This window comes from Lonchura striata, chromosome 4A (genome assembly GCF_050655825.1).
Source record: "Lonchura striata isolate lonStrDom1 chromosome 4A, ASM5065582v1, whole genome shotgun sequence".
Classification (NCBI taxonomy): Eukaryota; Metazoa; Chordata; class Aves; order Passeriformes; family Estrildidae; genus Lonchura; species Lonchura striata.
Window position 1 is genome coordinate 1,588,501 of NC_140742.1, and position 20,468 is coordinate 1,608,968.

A 20,468-nucleotide genomic window follows, 5' to 3' on the forward strand; every position below is an offset into this window, starting at 1 on the left:
CTCACTAATTCAGTGATTAATTTGAATCCATTAGCTCATTATATATTTTATGTTGCACCAGCCACTCGCAAACTCTGCACAATCGTGTTTTGTTCTGTCATTATAAAAAAGTCTATACAATTATCAATAACTTAGCAGCAAATGGCACCTCAAGTATTTAATAGATAAAGAGGCACTTAGATAATAAAGCAAACACAAAAATCTATTGCATTTATTTGCTTAAAAAATGCCACCTTGAAGTGGGAGCTGAATCTTTCTATGAAATTAAAGTTATTTATTACGTTTCAATGTGTAAATGTTCAGACATTACAGTAGTAAATGCGTTAAGAAAAATATAGGGAAAATATGTTTGATGTTGCCATTATCTGTTCTTCAGTTGGTACAAAGAGAATTTGGAGAATAATTTTTAAAAGTCTACTTCATTTGCATTATGTTTCATTATTAGCAGCTAAGAATGTTACATAGTCTTTTAATTGACACAGAACAATGTTTTATTTACTGTTTCTTTATCATAATATTGTCCAATTTGCCTGATTTTCCAACTCTAAATTAAGTAATATATCAAAAATTATTTCAATTAATCCCCAATTTGAGGTCTCCAGGTAGCACTATTATGAGATTAATATGATTAATTGAAATTTCCTTGTTAAAAATCATCATTTCCACAAGAAACAAAGATGTTTGGTTTCTCCTTGTGGCTCTGCAGTGCAGGTTTATTCTGCTGCTGGAGACCTCTGGAGATTCCTCCTCACCCAAAATCTCCTCTGGCTTCGTGCTAAATGTGACAACAAGAGGTGTGTGGGATATAAAATTATGTTAAATTTAGAATCCACAAATAGAAGGATGTGAGGAGAAATGGGCAAACCAGGAGGGCTGAAATTCAGACAGTGGGAAAACCCAAAGGGTGGAGAGTGGGAGAACGACGGAATTATTAGATGACACAAACTGAAATTGTTCACATTTCTATAAAGCTCTGTCTGCATTTTGCAAATCTGACATTTACAAAGTGATAAGGAACTGGAGGCAGTCTAAACTGAATTACAGAAAGAAATGTCAGCCCTCGGAAAAGGAAACCCCCAAAGAATCCAACCAGGAACTGAGGAAGGGTTAAATTGGCAGGAGTAGGTGCCAAAAATGAATAATTTTCTCTTCCTGGAATGATATAATACTGACCATTTTTGATAACACTCTCTGAAACAAAATGGATATAAAATTTATAGAAATATGAGGGAAATTTCCCGTTCATGGAGGCTTGTGTTCACTTCTTTTGAGATTGTCACAAGAACAAGGGAAATTCAGGTGGATCTCAAAAGCCACTTCACAGAAAATTTTCAGCTTCTTCTGGAAATACAAACCATGTTCAGAATGCAATGTAATGAAATAGAAATGCTTAAAAAATACATTAGAAAATCTCTAATGAAAATAATAGGAGGAAAATGCAAGTTATCACAAGAAGAGATGCTTTGATATTCCCCTTCAAAGAACCAGCATTTCTTTTTGGGTCATTACAAGATTTCTTCAAACTTTTGCTCTTTCATGGTTTTCCTTCTGGATTTTTTTTTTTTTTAATATTAGTGATATTTTTGCTAAAATATTTCTTTTTGGCAACTTAATAAAACTCTTAAAACTGGTGCTTGAGTAGTTTTTTGTTCCATGATGGTATATATGACAGTTTTTTCATAAAATAATGCTTTTAGGAAAAAATTGGAATTGCACAGACAAAAAATAAGGGCATCCTCAAGTGAAATGAAAAACCAATAAATTAAAATCTTTTTACAAGTCATTCTCTTCATACTTTATTTCTCATTCAGTAAATCAGCAATCCATGGATTTTCACCTGTAAAATACTGCTGCAGGAAATTGCTCAATATGAATTATAAAGAGAACAGTTTAGTTAATTAAAAGTTTGAGTAAGTAACAAGTTACTTAGACAACTAAATCCCAATTTGAAGATAATTTATCCACTTTGCCTGTCTCATGAATAATTAATGGAGAAAGACTCATACAGACTTAAAATCACTTCTGCAGATATGACTTGGGTGGGTTTAAATGTGCTTTACCAAAACCCATTTTTAAACTGAATAATGCTGTACCCAAATGCTTTTTTGATGTCACCATACCCTGAACTGCTGCATTTCTGCTGTCAGACTGTGGCAAGAGGCAGCAGCCTAATGACAGCAGCTAATTAATGACAGCAGCTAATTAATGCTGCAGTGCCCAGAATCCTGTCAAACACCAGTGCAAGCCTGCATTTCTGGTGTTATGGATTTAATAACAATTATCTTTTCCTCACAATTACCTATTTAATAACAACTATCTGTTTCATAAAAATTACCTATTTAATAACAATTATCTTTTCCTAACAATTGCTTAATTAATAACAATTCTCTTTTCCTAACAATTCCCTATTTCATATCCAGCAGCAGTTTCTCTCTGAGCTCTGGTGCAGTTGGATCCTGGCAGAGCCAGCCAGGACAGGAGTGCTGAGAGCATGGCACAGACCCTTTGAAATGCTAAAAAAATACCCAATAATCAGATAAATAAAACCCAGGGTGCTGCTGTGGAATTAAAATAGTTCCAGCCCTTCTCCAGGTGGGTTTTTTGGGGTGTTTGCAGCCAGGTTGGCTTCACTCTGCACAGAATCTGCTGGGCAAGGGCTGAGAACTCCAGGATTTAGTCCCAGACGTGCAGAAATGGAATAGAATTCCTTTGGCCTCTCCTTATTCACCCCTGGAGCTGTCCCAGGCTTAAGCTCAACAGATTTATTTTTTTTTAAGTTTCCCACTGTTTTTTAAGTTCTCCTCTGTTTTTATCCTAAGTGAGATGTTTTATCCAGTTCATTTCTCTGCACTGCTCAACACACTCGAAGTTTTATAAAAAGCAGCATTATTGGCTTCCTTCCCTTGATTTAGCTGCAAACTGCAGAGCAGAGCTTGGAGCCAGCACTTGCTGCTGGAAGGCATCCACAGCTCAGAGTGAAATGGGAAATTCTGTGCAAACCTTCTCCAGTTGTTCTTCACAGCTCCTGAGAGCTTCCCTGCTCTGCTGCCCACTCCAAGGGTATTTCACTCTGCTGTTCTGGCACTGTGGAATTACTCACAAATAAAAACTTACCCCAACAGGAAAGTTCAGGCTTTGCATGGAGCAGGAACAGAGAACAAATATTATTTGAAAACTCTAAGCGCTGATAATTGTATATGAATATTTGTAAAGCGGACACTGAGCCAAGGAAATTGTCATCTAAACAGAACTGATTGAAGCAAATTGGTTTTCTAAAATTAACTTTTAAAGGACTTCCATTATGACCTTACAAAGTATAGGGTTTTTCTGAAACATTCATTGGAAGGGTACTAGAAATTCAAATTGCATTATTACAAAAACAGGGCAGAAAGAGAAGCCAGAAAAATAGGACAGAAGGATGAAAAAGACATAAAATTAAGCCAGAGGAAATAGCAAAATGCTATGGAATCTATAAAAATATGCAATGTATGTGTTCAATTCCTCCAGTAGGATGATTTTTTTTTTTTTTTGTGACATTCAGGGAAATTTAGCATTTTCTTATGTGGGAAAATAAAGCTTAAACTATTGAGTTGTTCCACATCTGGGCAATGGTACCATAAAAAGAAATTATCTCAATGGTGTCCCAGTTTAATTCATTTGTAGCAACCTGAGCTCCACCAGGTTTGATGAGGAGAGCACTGAAATGAGGGAAAACAGCACAAATGACTCTGCAAACCCAGATTTTACCGTGCTCCACAGGACCCTGGGGCTGTGGTGAGACTAAACAGAGCCAGCCTCAGGGAGGCTCCCAAAGCTGGGCTACAAAGGGGCAAACATCCAGAAATTCTCCATGGAAATTTTAGTATTTTTTTAGTATTTATTAGTATTTTTAGTATTTATTTAGTATTTATTCCTTGGAAGTCTAAAATGAGTATAAAGAAACCATTTCTGCATAGGAAACGTCTCCAAGCAGGAAAAACTTCACATTTTGCAGGTCAGCCTTAACCATGAGGAGCTTGTGGAGGGAACAGGAAAAGCAATGACAGCAGATCTGCACTAGCACCAAAAATCAGGGGAAAATGAGATCCCCTCACTCAGAACTCCTCACTCCACCCTTTATGGAATCCTCCATGCCAAGGCCAAAAACACAATTAAACTCAGATTCCACCCCTTGCTTGTCTCCTGACTATTTAAAAGCTGATTATTGTCATTGTCTGTGAGGAAACAATCTTCCACTCTAGCTGAAAACCTGTTTGGTTTTCTTTGCCCTCCACTGAAACCAATGAAAGTGTGCCAAGAATCATCAAAACAAGTTTCTGTGAATACTGGCATAAATTGAGATTAAATCCCTTTTTTTCAGGAATGTCCTGGATATCATAAAAGCATTTGTGCTACAACTGCAGTTCACAAGGATGTAAATAATATCTCAGCCACATCTAATAATACTCATCTTTACTTTTAACAGGTGAAAGGCATTGGCATAAAACCTGCCTTTCTGCCCCAGTTTTGTGTTTTAAAAACTCCTGGAACCAGAGAGCCCAGCAGAAAGTCCCTTGTCACCCCTCAGTGCTATAGATGAACAGAATTCCAAACCCTGCCTCATTTTTCACTCTGTGCACTGGTACCAAAAGAAATCAAATCTGCTGATCAAGACACAGGATTACTAACAAGGCACAGTCTTCTTTGCCAAATTAGACTCCAAATATCAAAGTTAAAAACTAGAGAGTCAGAAATAACTGAATATCCAAATATGCTGCTAAAGAGGTATGATTAATATTCCCTGCACAAAGTTATTTATTTAAATGTATTTATTTAAAATATTTAACCAGGAAATTACCATCAAGATTAAAAGAATTACACGTAGCCTAAAGCAACAATATGCTAACGTTTCCAGCACTTAAAGGCTGATAATTTACATGAGGGACATATCCAAGCACAGCAGATATTAGCAAGGATGTCATCTTAGGGATGTTAGGAGAGAATTTACCCACGTGTGATGGGAGTGAGGCAAAGAGCAGCAAAGGCACTGCTGGGGAATTCTCCAAACAGTGAAATCCAGCAGGATGCAATGCCCATGGCAGGGAACTGGAGGAGGTTTAAGGTCCCTTCCAGCCCAAACCATTCTGGGATTCTGGGATTCCAGGGATGCAAATCCTGCTGGAGAGTGCCAAATGTCTCTGAGGGGAAGGTTCAGGGTGCAGCATTCAGCCTGGGCATGTTGGACTTCATTCAGTTCTACCTTGGAAAAGGGCAATTGTTGCTATAGGACACGTGAAAGCATGATTTGAGCTGCTGCTACTGCAAAGGTGAAAAAGAGGGAGTTTATTTCCTGACTCCAGCATTTAAACTTTTCCAAAGGTGACAGTGGATTGGAGGGTGAATGTGCCACCTCTCCAATGACATTGGACAAACCACCAGTACATCAAATTTCTCTGCCTCTGTGGAGGAAGGCACTTTGCTATTAGACAAAACACGTTTTAAATATAAACAAGGAGAGGTTCTCATCGCTCCCCCTCTATTCACCTCACTCCTTAAACTAATATCCTGTTGAACTATAACACTCTGCAATTTCATGTACAGACTGTGTCCTCTGGAAGATGAAATGTGTGCTCTGTCATTGAATGCTGCTCTGCATCACCTGGAAAATCCTTCAGTGACAATTCCTGTGCATTAATATCAAAAGAGTGCCCGTGAAGGGAAGAATATATTTAAATTTAAACATATTTTTTCACCCAGAAATTTACAAAAGCTCAGCTCTGGTGCAGGAAATGCCTCAAGAACTGATGGCTGGAGACTTGAAAATGCTCCCAGGGACCCCACTGGCTTTGTCCCTGTCATTGTGGTCCTGTCGTTGTCCCCACGTTTTCACTGCTATCCCTGTAGCAGTGTCCTCTACACAATAATATACAACACTAAAGCCACAATAAATGCTGAAGTTTTTGATAACAAATAGTTCAGACTCAGTTGTACCACCATAGTATCCATATTTTGAAATGATGATTTTTCCAAGTGGAAATTTTAGACAATGAGAAGAGGGTGAAGGTTGGATGAGGCAGAGGAGAGAAAGGAATCTATTTAATTTTTGGTACCAAATGCAGGAATGTGATTTATGGACAGCAGGTAATGAAGGACTCTGAAGTCCTGTGAGCAAGAGAGTACTGATAACTCAAAACTTCAGAAATACAATTCCCCTGGGATATTCCCTGTAAATACTTCCATTTTCATCAAAGCCATAAATGTTCCTGTTCCAAACATGTTTTGCTCCAGTCTCTAATGTTTGCACTTGACTTTCCAGCCATCACCCGAGTTTTTAGTTCCCTGAATGCAAATGGGATTCTCAGAGCAAAAAGATGGAACCTGGACTCTTTCTGTACTCTTTTCCTTTAAGAAAATCATTTCAGGAGAAAGTAATAAATTTGACTTATCTCACTATTGAGAAGATCTCTGCTCCATTGAAGTTGAGCTGTGGAAGTGCCATTTGGCAGAGATTTTCATAAACCCAGTTGTGCCCTGAGTCGTTTCATCCCTCCCACCCTGGGGCATGATGAGCAAGCAACACAGCAGACAAATCCCAACTTCAACACAGATAAATTATTAACTAGCACTTCCACAGGAGACCATTTTCTGAGAGTGCTTCCAAATGATAGAAATCACTTATTTTAACAGCACTTTCCCCCCTGCATGTGTTCATATGGCCATAACACAATACTGCATTCACGTGGGCTAAAAAATCCCATTTTTCAGCTCCTACAACAGGTAACACTAATTATGAAAAGAATTGATTTGGCATCTCCATTTAACACATCTCTAAGCATAAAACTTAATTATCTTATCTGGGGATATTTGGCATTTATTAATAAATGCAATACAATTTATAATACATCATTCTGGACATGTTTCAGTCTACCTTGAAGAAAAATTTACCTATTTCAATCTTGTAAATTCTGCTTTATCTCCCAATGTCACCCAGCAGAATTGAGAGAGTAGTAAGAAATGGAGTAGGGAGCTCATAAGAACAAATTGGATTTCTAATTTAAAACTGGAATCAAACCCATTATTCAGTGCTATATTATTTTATTCTTTTGGAGAAGGGCAAAACCTTTCAGCTTCTAAGTTATATATAGTTTTCTACTTCCCCTCCCTTCTGACAAATAGATTAGTTGAGGAAATTTCTCTCCATTAAAGGTTTTGCACCTGACACTGTAATGCAGCCACTGCTCGAGTTACCCTTCAGGGGAGCTCTTTTTAATCCAAGGTAACAGAGGGATTTGCATTTGTCACTTCAGCTGAGCACAGCCCTTGTTGTTCCCTTCCCTTGTCCCATCTGATCCTGCTCAGTCAAGGAAACAAAACATCGTTGGGGATATTTTTTGGTTAGTAAAAGTTAATATGCAAATTTATGCAAAAAAAATTACAAGAGCTTTTGATGTACAAATAAAATGAAGAAAAATTAATTTATTTTGGAAATTTAATTAAGGAAATTAAATTAAATTTAAATTAAGGAAAATTCAAATTATATCATAATTACAGAATAAGGGGCACAAAATATGGACAGCTGAGCAGGAGAGAGGGACAGGAAACTTCCTAACACAAGGAGAAAAATTTGATTTTCCTAAGAGCTGCCCAAGTTCAGACTGGAGCTGGAAGAGCAAAACCCATAATATATTATGTAATACACAGTGAGCCTGGAAAGAGTTGCCCTTAAAATTACTTATTTAAAAAAGAACAGATTTTAAATAAAAACATGAAGCAGAGAGAATTAATGCAATTAATATAGAGAGATTCTAAAGATGTATCTGCTCTTCATGCAAGTATTGACACTGAAGCTGATATTTTCCCTCAGGGAATTTTGGATGCCCCAAATGTGCCAGCCCAGGCCACTGTCCCACTTGCTTGCTTCTAAAAACAGATTCTTATTAAGACTTCACCAAGAAAGCACGACATGAAAATTCACTGCCAAAACCTTATTTCTTCAAAATTATTTTTCTCTTAATTCTGACTCCGAGTAGACATTTCTTTTCTGCTTGCTATCAGTCACAGATTTTGGTTAGTGGCAGCTAGGAGCAAATAGTGGATTAATCATGATGGAAAATGTGTTTTTTTTTCTTTAAGATGCAGTTTGCAAGGTTTCTTTAAAATCAAACAAAAATAAAACACACGATTCTCTACTAAACCTTACATCAGAAAGAAGAAACAATTATTTGATCTGTGATTAATTCCATTATTAGTGGCTAGATAAACAGAAAGGAGCATTTGCCCACAGAAATCTTGTGTTGATAGAGACTTCAGCAGGGAGAAGCCTCCTGGGCCAGTGAAATTCCTGCAGTGCTGGCTCAGTAGAGAAAATGAAAATGTTCCCTGCTCCCCAGTGGGCAGCTGAGCCACCCCAGTAAATGCCCAGTCTGAGATCCTCTGGACACTGCTCAGTTCTGCTCTCCTTGCTCAGGTTCAGACACAGAACACACAATTCTCAATTGTTTCAGTACAGACTTGGCATTCGTGATCTTCATCGTTTAATGGCTCACATTCATAGGGCAGCAGGGATAATATCTTATAATGAGATATAATAATAATATATAATTATATTACATCTAATAATATCTTATAATAATTATGTGTAGTATGTACGAGCTAATGCAATTATTACTCTGAACCCCCATTCTCAGAGATCACAGAAGCCCCTGGCAGTTCCCCTTTAGTCCTAGTACAATTATGGGATTTCTTGACTGCAATTCATTTACTTTGCCCCAAAAGGACTGACTAATGTTGCCCTGATTTTTAAAAGTGTTAAGCTTTCTTTTAGAGTTTTTCTGAAAGTGTTAAACTTCTCATAAAACTTCTTTAGCCTTCTGATAATGTTTACATATTTGAGTCAGAGTTCCCACACCATTTCATGTATAAATAGAATAGTTTTCATATTTCTCTGTGGGTGGAGAGAAATGATTGATTGATCTTTGGAGCAGTGTGGTTGGAGAGGTGGCAATTCCATCCTGCAATGCACCTTAAAATCCACCTTAAAATTCACCTTAAAATTCTATAAATACCAGATGTTCGAATAAAAAAATTCTCTTTTTCTCCTTTGAACTTACCAATCTTCTGTGTACACTTTTCATGTCTTCATGTCCAATAGTGATAGACTAAAACTTTTCTAGGTTCTCCACAGAGAGACACATGCAAAGATTCTCTGGATTCTTTCAAAGCCACGTTAAGGGCTGAGAAATGCTTTTGTCTCTCGCTGAAATTCTGACTCCAGCTTCTCACGACTGGCTCCTGGTTTTGTCTCTGCCGGGTGAATCTCATTCCACTTGACATGGAGGTATATATTCAATAACCATGTCGAGTTTGAATTCTACCTTTGCATTAAATTTGATTTTGCGCGATATTTATTAAATCACGGGATAAATTGCCCACACAGTACAATAACCAGGATTATGCCCTTCGTCTCTCAAACAAAACTGATTACAGTATTGATTTAGATGAAGTAATAAGGGGAACAAGTTTTGCACACCCTAAAATGACTTGTGTGGGAGTGTAGTTATTGTAGGAGATATCACACCTATCCCACACTGCTCTGTTGTTTACCAGTGCTGCTGTGAGATCAGTAAGAACAGGTATAAAAGGCACTGTAGGAGAAAAAAATGCAAATCTGTCACAGTAACTTCATCTATATGTCAGAAAGAAAATTCACATTTAAAACACTTGAAGATTTTCTGGTATGTGCAAGGAACTGGGACATGAACAAGAAAATTTCTTTGAAAAAAATGCATACTCAGTTATTTTCTAATTATACTAATAGCTCTCCTCTGTACCTATTTCAGCTTGAAGTGGTTTCTTTTAAAAGATCATGACCAGGACGGTGAATAAAAGTTCAGCAGAGTTAATCACAATGTAGATAATAAAGTTATAGTGGCAGTATTATCCTGATACCAAACACATTGTGGTATTTAATGCTGAGCTGGAAAATATCAAATTTTTTGACAATGAGGGCACAGAACGACCAAATGGCAGACAAAGGGCACCGACCCTGCAATTATTCACTGTTGATCACCAGTTTTCAGTGTGGTCCATGGGGTTGGAGTCCTGGGCAGGGCTGAGATGTGCCCAGCCCTTTACAGGCACCAAGATCCCCCCAGAGCAGGATTAAAACCCCCAGCACTGTCTGGAGCACAGCTGGACCAGCCCCAGGACGTGCAGTCTCATCCTGCCCTGGGCACGAGGCAGAAATGCACAATTCTGCTCAGCAGCCTCTGTAAAATCACAGAGCTTTGGAGAAATGAGCTAGCAGGACACAGATCCAGGAAATGCTGGCAGGAGCAGTGCACTTCTGGGGGATAGAGAGACTTTTAAACACTCACAGGCCTAATTCTGAGCTCTGCCTTACTGAAAAAGGTCCAAACCTTTACATCCCAGCTCCCAGGAGAGGCCACTCTCTCCCTCTCACTGACACAAAGCAAATCAAAGATACGTTTAGACCAAAAAAAAAAATAAAGATAGCAGCAGGGGAATTTAAGCTTTGTACCCTATGAACTTGAGATTTAAATCTTTGCTACCAAGACTTGGATCTTTGAAATCCCAAGGTGCAGTCTAAGCCCTGTATTCTCATCCTCCTGTGTTGGGAATCTCAGCTACAAACTGGGTACAACTCAGTGGAAGTCCAGGGTCAGGAAGATTTAATTCTTACCTATTAATTGACAGCATCACAGCCAAGTAAGATGGGATTTCCAACTGCTTTGGAGTTCTCTTTAGCCAAAGAAACTTTAAATGCTGAGCATTACTAGTAAGAGTAATTTATTGGTTTTTTTTAATGATGAAAAATGGAAGCTATAAGCACCTTGGATTTTGAAATAAGATTTGCTGCCTCAAGAAGAAGAGCAAAACAGGAGAGCTCCAGTAAGTTATTAGTGATTAGATCTTTCATTAAAAGGCACTTCTAGCAGGAGACAACCCATGGAAATAGTCCAGCCAAAGGTCAGCTGGATCCTCTGTGCTGAGAGACACCCATCTTTTGATGGGACGACTGCAGTATTTCAGAATGGAGCAGTCAGTCAGCCCTGGTCTCAAACCTCTCCCAGTTTAAATTATCCCAACGTAAAAATAAAATTTTTATATCAATAGCAATAAGCCACAAGTCTTGCTAATGATGACAGTCAGACAGACATTAAGCCATAAATACTGAAAACAGCAAAACATTTTAGTAACAACAGAGAAAACAAAGAAGCCCAAAATCCCATCTTTTTCCAGGAATTGACCAAGCATCTCCAGGCAGCAGCCCAATGAACAGGATGGGTGATGAGCTGATGGTTTGGAGAGAACATTTTATTTTTCAAACACGCTGCAGGGGCTGTTGCTGTCTCCCCATTTCCCTCAGGAGCTGCCCAGGGGCTGCTCTGATTTTGCTGCAGGAGGGTGAAGTCCTCGTGCAGAGCTCGGGCAGGAGCAAAGGATGGCCATGAAAACAGAGAGAACTTTGGAGGTGCTGCCCCTCAAACCCTGCTGCACGTGGGGAGCTGCACCAGCTGCCCTGGGACAAAATCCCGGGGACAAAATCCCTGGCACCTCATTGGAAGCAAATTGAGAAAAATGAAATATTACCACCATTAATAGATAACTCTGTGAGTCAATTACAAAAGAAACACCTCCAAGGACATTTCATCCATAAAGATTTCTGAGAAACAAATAAGATCATTTCCAAGTGATAAACTTCACTGTTGTTATATTCTTTTGCTAATTGCTTTGCTTTCTTGTAAATTGTTTTGATTTTTCAATTTCAATTAGTAGCCTCAGCAAGGTGTGAACTCAGACAACCTTGCTATTCTGTTTTTCTGCTCCAACAAGAACATGTCTACATTTTTATTTTGAGAATGCTACTCAGATTAATTACTGGATTATTTGTCTGGAAGGCTGATGGAAGTAATATTTTTTTTTTCCCCACATTGACACTATGAAGTGGTGCAAGTCCATTGAAATGGAAGGAGTTGAGCCTATTTCTACCAGCTGAGAATCTATCCGTGTGAAGCAAAGCAAAATTTTCCCCCTGGGCTCTATCTTTATTGGTAACTCAAACTAGTACCTAAAATCTATACTATTAGAGAAATATTCCCTAGAAAATTTTCATTAAAAGATCTGTTCCTTCTGCTCAAAGATTCTTCTCCTTATGCCCACCCCAGTTAATGCCAACAAACTCAGCTTGATCACTCTGAGAAAATAAATGTAGCATATTTCAGCATTATTGGCATGGATCAATAGAAGAAGCACATTATAAATCCAAGAAAAAAAATAGAAATAAATCTCAAATACCATTAAAATCCATAATGCCATTCTTTTACAAGCCATTTATCAGAAACAGTGGGTGTTATAGCCCACATGTGAAATTCTACATGGGAAATTTTACAACACCGTGTACAGAACTTCAGGGAGTCAAAGAAAAAAATTAAAACTAAGTTTAAACACCAATTAGTATTTGAATTATTTTAACTAGAATTTTAATTAATTATCACTGTTCAATCTATGACTATTTACTGCTCCATATTTGTAAGCAAGTTGAATGGATTTGGAAAGGCAGAAATATTAACATCTCCTGAATTCTCCTACTGAAAGACATGACAACTGCAAGAGCAAATTCCCAACCTTTATCTTCAATGAACTGTCTTTAATGGTATCAGGTAATTTCAACTTTGATCAAAAAAATCAAACCCCTGTGCTGACAGAACAATTTTTAGCTGTAATAGTGAGGAGGAGAGACCACAGCTCTTGGCTTTCAGGTGAGTTAAACCACGACTGAACACAAGCCTTGCAGCAACCCAGCTTCTGCTCACCTCCCAGTTTTACATCAAATCCTTTCAACCCTCAAATGAACAGGTATTCCTTCCACTTTTCTGTATAAATGCAGGAGAGGACAGTGCTCTGTACCGAATGATCCCTCCTAAACCCCTTTTTTGATGTTGATATACTGATTTATATTCTGATAACTGCTGTCATACAGGGTTGGTCTCGAGTATTGAGTAGAGATTTCTGAAACACATTCAAAAGTGACACCTCAAACAAGTAAACAATCCACTTTTCATATCCAGGCATTTCATGCTGTAAATAAGAGAAGACACTTCCACCAAAATAATCAGCAATTTGCATCGAGAACACACAAGATCAAAAGGGTACTTGCATGAGATTTCGCTGAGGCCAAGGCAAGAGGGAGCGAGTTCCTCCAGTCAAACTGCACTTCTTGATTTATCTAGAAACCTCTGGCCTGGAAGTTGAGGACAAGATGGAACAATTTTAGTTCTGATAACATTCTTCCTGTGAACTGTGGCTTCAGCTAAGTAATTACAGTGGCCTTGACAAATATGAGTTAAGCAGTGTTGCCATGCCAACACACATCCTTCTCCTTTCAAATATTTCACTGCTACCAGACACTCTGAGCTTGGAACACACTTCCCACCAGTCAGACTCCTATAGGAATCTGTATTAGACTTCTTCTATTATAGATTTCTATTCTATTAATTAATTAATTCTATGAATAGAATAGAAATCTATAACAGAAGCAGTCTAATATAGACTCCTATAGGATAGAAATCCATAACATTGTATTATAGATTTCTATTCTATTAATCTTCTATTATAGATTTCTATTCTATTAATCTTCTGTTATAGATTTCTTTCTATAGAAGAAATTCTGACCTCAAAATTATGTTAAATGCTATGGATTTCACTTCACAGGATCAAGTATAAGCATTAATCATCAGCATATTTCCATTTCTCATAATTTTTTTTTCTGAGGAAGAATAGCATGAAGTATCAGCTGTGATCAGCATTGCTGGTATTCAGAAATATAAAATATCCTTGTTTACTGAAATTCCAGCTGGAGAAAGGTCCTTCATTTTTCTGGTCAAAACATATCAATATTGCATAACTGATACAAAAGGAGATTGTACTCAGATGATCTTTTTCAGATGAAAAATGAAAAACATGTGGAGATTTTAAATTCTGCATTAAATTTTGCCAGAGTAACCTTGTAGCCAGTTTTAGGAATAAGAGGAAAACAGCAAGAGTCCAATGAATGTAACCCAAACCTTGTGTAGCATTCCTGGATTTAAAGTGAAATTCCAAACCAAACAAGAAACATCAAGTATTAGAGCATTTTAATAAATATATTGAAAATGAACCAATGCAGATTTTACCATACCAGGGAAGACTGTATCAATATCCTAATTGTCCCAGTACACTATTGATTTTCTGTACCCTGTGCTCATGCCACAAGTGAAGCTGTTGACTTCAGGACTTAGAGGTAGATGGGAGGTACTGCACTATTTGTATTTATTTTAACTGCACACAATTTGCACAATCATCATAACACAATTAATGATGGTTTTAGTGTGTTAAGGCTTCAACTGAGATAATGATAAAATTCCAGCTTCAAGCATGAATTGTGTTTCCTTTTTTCTTTTTTTTTTCCCATTACAGGATTCTGCCTGTGAAATTGATGGAGGATCCTTGCAACATATTCCATAACTTGGATACAACAAATTGATAGCACCAGCAAAGGCTATTGATCATTAAAAACCCTCTTAGATAAGCAGAAACTTCAAGCACATATTTTACACAATATGTAGTATAATGTCAGCCTGATCCGCATTTTTAGTCCTTTCCTACTTCTTTCTTTATTTATTTATAAAATATCAGCATGGTAGAATTACAGTAGCATAACCAGCATGAGCTGTTGTTTTGGGAAAACGTTACTTCCTGCAGCTGCATTTGCAGTGCTTTTACCAGCACCACCAATCATGAAAGGACAACTTTGAAAACAGTTTTGCAGTCTAAAAATAGATCCTTCTGGATTAGCATTCACCTATACATGTAAATAAGTCAGTCTGATTTTCAGGCAGGCTTTAAGGGAAATGAGATTAACATAATATGAAAATAATTCAATTATTCACAAGAAGATGCAATTATCATACAATCAGTGTTTGGGAATCCAAATAAATCAGCATCTTCATATTTATATTTAAACAAAGAGATCCATCTGCCAATGATAGAAGATTCAAAGACAATTAATTTATTATAGAACAAAAGACATTGTGAGGATTTGAAAATCAGGTACAAGGAAAGCAACAGAGCTGATAATGACTCTAATGCATGCTTTGATTGCTGGAGATGGAAATTGTCTGACAGAAGCCAAGCAGAGCTAAGTGACAGGTTGCTCTTCACACTGGGGGCCAGGCTTGTGTCTGCTGGGATTGTTTGATCTCGGGGGGCTCTAAATTAACCCTTTCTGCAGGGTGCAGGGCTGGAGCTCTGGCAGCTCACGGCAGCCCTGTCCTGTGGAGATCCTCTGCTGGAGATTTCTGTCACCTGCAGGGAAAGCAGGGTCCCTCTCCTCTGCCCAGCTGCTGCTGACTAAACCTGGAGGAATCTGACACACTTTAGGCTGTCGACACCTCTGAGATTCTCCTGTGGACTAAAATGTGAGGGGTGGTTGCAGTAATACACACAGGGACATTAAAACCCCCAAACCAACCAACAAACCAACCATGGAACTAACCAACCAACCATGCAACCTTTCAACCAACTAACCAACCAATGAAATAACCAATGAACTAAGCAACCAACCAATCAATGAACTAGCCAACCAATCAACCAAGGAACTAACCAACCAACTAACCAAACAGTTATGAATGAACTAAGGAACCAACCAATCAATGAACTAGCCAACCAAGCAACCATTCAACCAACCAACCAAGAACTAACCAACCAACCAAGGAGCTAGCTAACCAGCTAACCAACCAACCAACCAACCATTCAACCAACCAACCAATCAATGAACTAACCAAGGAACCAAGGAACCAACTAACCAAGCGACCATTCAACCAACCAACCAAGGAACTAACTAACAAACCAACCAAGTAACCAGCCAAGCAACCAACCAAGCAAGCAACCAACCAACTAACTAAGGAACCAACCAACCATCCAACCAACCATTCAACCAACTAACAAACCAACCAAGGAACTACCTAACCAACCTACCAACCAAGGAACTAACCAACCAAGCAATCAACCAACCAAGGAACCAACCAAGCAACCATTCAACCAACTAACCAACCAACACACCAACCAAGCAACCCACCCAGTCAAACCTATTTTTGGTGGAATAACTAGGTTAAAATAAAGAGTTACGGGTTTTGGATGCATTAATGAGATTTGGTAACTTGAGTAAAACAATATTTGTTCTCCAAGCCTATCCATAGTCACTGAATATTTATGAATTATTGAAAGGCAATAAAGACATCAGAAAAGTGCCAGTTTGGGGCCTGGAGGTTTTACAGTCAGCCAAGTGTGTAATGTACATTATTCCTTTGTGAAGTATGGCCAGTGCCATCTCCACATCACTGAACTAACTGGATTAACACCACAACAATTACAAACCACGTTTCTTAGATTAATTCTCACCACCTATGAAAACTGCACGTCTACCAGTCAAAACAATAGGCTGTTAGTCCAATTTAAAAAAAAAAAATTAAACTAGATTAGTCCACCATGAGTTTTTCTCTGATTTTTTGAATTAGACTTTCGTTTAGCTTTCAGCAGTACCAGTCACCACCAAAAAATTAAAAACTTGTCTACATATTTGCAAGACCAGAGCTCACAGAAGCCATCTATCAATCAGAAAAGCCAGGTTTTTCCCTTCTTCTTTGAAATTTGAAATGCTAATGTTAATTTTTAGTCCATATTTTCTGTATCATTTCAATGAAAGCTTAAAATATTTGTTGTTCCAATAATAAAATAGAAATTATGGCAACTACTGTAGTTTTTCATGGTGTTCTTTAGAAAATATTTAGTATTTTTTGGTCTCTAAGTCTGGTATTTCCAATGGCAATTTTGCCTGACATCTCTGTATTTCTTTGGGACTGATGTTTGCCCTGAATATTATTAAAACACTTATTAATCAATCCGAAATGCTGAACTAATTCCAGTTAGTGCAAGACAGATGAAAAAAGGCATTTTGCAGGCGACTGGGAGACAACTCTGGGCACGCAGCTTTTTGCAGCCAGCTGAGTCTGACACCAGGGTATTCCCCTGGATTCTCCTGAGAGAAGACGACCCAGCTGTGCTTCTCATACAGCACGTTCTGCCAGATGATCCAAGGGCTGCCAATTCCAGGGAGACTGGAGCTTCCCCTGTCCTTGACTATGGAGTGCTAAAATGATGCCATGCTTGCTCCAGCACGAGGTGTGTCTTGTCATTGCCACTTACTCCTTAGTTATTATTAGGAAACAATTGAAAAGCAATTAGAGAGTCAGAGCATGATTTTGTTTGGTTTTCTCTTTTTTCCTCTATTCTAAATGGTGATTAAAAATGAGAAAGAAGCAGGGAGTTCTACTGGCTTCACCATCACAGTATCGCTGAACAGAAGAAACAGACTCCATTCTTCCTCCCTAAAATTTTCCTTATTAAAACCACCAGACACAAAGAACATAGAGTCTTTGGTAATCAGGACAATACTCATCCAAATTTTCAGCCTTCACTTGCTGTCCTAAAAATAGGTGAGCTTGAGGCCATTCTTTCCAAAGGGTAAACTGGTTTTATGCTCATATTTCATAAATAAAGAGAGGGGCAACAAACATTCAGATAAAGTCAAATAAGGAAAAGAATCCTGTCAAAGGAGGATTTTAAATGAAAAGAAATTAAGTCAGTTCAAACTTTCCATCAGAACCTAGATGAAAAAGCAGCTTTGGAGCACCTGTTTGAGAGGAAATCTCAATTTTTTATCAAAAGGTTGATCAAAGTGCTGTTGATGGCAGGGTTTTCCTGTCCCCTCAGCCCAGAGGGTGTTCCTGCAGACAGGGAGGGGAGCAGGGTCTGCCTGCTCTGACCTGAGCTCACGTTTATTCACATTTATTTACCCTGCTCTGACCTGAGCTCATGTTTACTCACATTTACCCTGCTCTGACCTGAGCTCACGTTTACTCACATTTCTGCACACACTGCCTGAGGTGGGCTATTGATGCATGCTTTTCCTATTATCCCACACTGAGTTATTCCACCCTGCAGGGATCTTTAAGGCCTGGAGAAGAGGCTGATAGCTCCCTGCCACATTTTCCTAGGTGAGTTACCAACTTAGTGACTCATTGCTTCTCTAGCTTGGAGTTTATTTAAATATTTTATACAAATGTATTTGCTGGCTCTAGCTGTAAAAGTTCAGAAAAATCCATTTGAAATTACAACTTCTTTAACTGGGTAGCAGAACATACACCTCAAAATCCACTCTGCAGCTGGTTCAGAGAGGGGATTTGGATAAGGATTTGGATAGACAGTGACTCTGTATCCTCCTGAGAACTGGGCTTGGGTCTCTCACATCTTGGTGAGAGCTGCTGATCTCCCAGGGAAATTCTAATAATGCTGTGTCTAAAGCAAAAAGGAGCTTTCAGAGAGCTGCTTTTCTGAACAATTTCAGAAATTGTTCAGTGATTTTGGCCCAGATAGTTTTGAGGCAATGGAAGGTTAGATTCAAATTTGAAATGTTTTTTCTCAGTTTTAGAAAAAAAGAAAGATCTTTGAGTTAGTTTGTCACTCTAAAGAATCATAGGTTATCATAAGATACAGAATTGGGCAACTTTCTCTAATTTCCTTGTATTCTATTTGCAGCTGCATTCAGGCACCTGACTCGTTCCCTTTCTATCCTTACACCTCAGCCCTGACACCAAAGAATGAGTATAAGAGAAAAAGTCCTGGAAAAATAACCTAGTGATACCTATTAACAAACAAGGCAATTAAAACCAGATGGTTAAGCACGAAATTTTCAGCAGAGCCCAAGCATGTTCCAGAGGAATCACAAAAATAAACATCTGAATGTAAAACTGTGAAACATATGCTCACATTAATATTAAAGCAGCAGCACTGGTGTGTGTATGTGTATTTATATAAATACATGAGACTGGGGGTACTTCTGATATCCTGGTTTATATGTTGATTATTTGAATGGACTTGTAGGCTATTCTGCTGTTGTAAAGTCAAACATTCCTTTACCTGCTCTAGCTTTAGGAGCCATATGTTTTCATTTCCAGTCCACTGAGAACCTCTGAGTTCCATATGCATGATGTAAATGTGAATTTACATTTGTAAATTGAGTAAGCACACACTTCTGTTATTTAAAGCAACATATCAGAACATATTTAAAGCACACACTTGTGCTGTTTAAAGCCTCAGGTTTCATTATTCAGAGCAGAACTGCAGGAGTTGCAGTCATGAAGAAAAGGCCTGGTCTTAGTCAGTGGCCACATATGGGAGCTGCAGAACCTCCAGTCAGAATTTTGGTGTGTCTCACAAGAAACAGAGACTCTAATGGCATCTCCAGTGTGTAAGTGGCCAGAATTTTGGTGTGTCCCACAAGAAACAGACTCCAATGGCATCTCCAGCCAGCTACGGGCACTGAGGAGGGGTTTTGGCTGTTCCAAGGGGATCTTTTGCTAAGATCATGATGTTTTCTCTCTCAATTCCCTTCAGCTCCATGTGAAAGCAAGATCCAACATATGCTGTGTGCATCCTGTGCCCCCCTGCATGTCACTTTGAGTTATCCCAGAGCCTCCTGAGCACTCGGGGAGCAGAGCTTCACTGGGCTGGAAATTCATGCTTCAGCACATGCATTGTCAATTTGGTGACCATCTGTAACTCACAGGAGCCTCGTTTGATGCTGTGGCAATGAGAAAGGCGGGTTGAGATTTCAGAGCAGGCCCAGGGATGCTCTGGAAGCCCTGCAGCTCATGGGTTTGTAAAGCCCAAGGATGAAGTGCTGGATGAGATCTCACTTCAGGGAGCACCTCCCAACCAGACACAGTTACACCCACAGGTGAATGTTGCAGAGCAAGAGTAAGAGACAGCAAACTTCCAGGAGAAAACCAGATTTTCAGTGGTGGTCAGTTAACAGACAGAGACACAATTTGCCTGAGTTGTTTCCTCGGAGTGCAACTGAAATGAGCCATGTACCTGAGCAATATATACAACAAAAAATCAATTATGTCATAAGGAACTTTGGCTTTACAAGTAAAACTTTCAAAGAGCGATTAGGGATGAGTGAAAATGGGATTTTTCAGTGGAAAAAGCATTCCCAGCATTATTTATAGATTGTTCTGTCCAGAATTCAGGACATGGACACCCCTGAGCAGCCACCACTGCAAACGCAGAAAACTCAGGGGAGCATGACCACCTTATCAGAGGCAATTTAGGAACTGAATTGTTGGCCATTGTTTCTTTTATTAACAGCAGCAGCCACCTTCATTGTCTCATTGAAACAGAATTTCCAAGGAGACAAAAAGTGCAGTTCACCTAAAGCCCTTCCTAAAACAGCTCCACAACAGTTTTCTTCCTTCCTGTTCTCTCTAATCCCCGATGAGATGGTGCAATATTAGTGAATTACATTCATTATTCACCTGTCATCCTGATAAATGATTTTTCAATAGGGGAACCCACATAATACATCT

At 38.6% G+C, this 20,468-nt stretch overlaps 1 long non-coding RNA gene across 1 annotated transcript in view; it reads right to left on the minus strand.

The window, feature by feature from the left end:
• Positions 1–13,479, minus strand: part of LOC110469603 (uncharacterized) — a 49,327-nt gene extending 35,848 nt beyond the window's left edge. Inside the window, exon 1 of the long non-coding RNA XR_013340815.2 lies at positions 13,160–13,479. This is a non-coding gene — a long non-coding RNA (uncharacterized LOC110469603). The remainder of the gene's footprint in view (positions 1–13,159) is intronic.
• Positions 13,480–20,468: the final 6,989 nt, after the last annotated feature.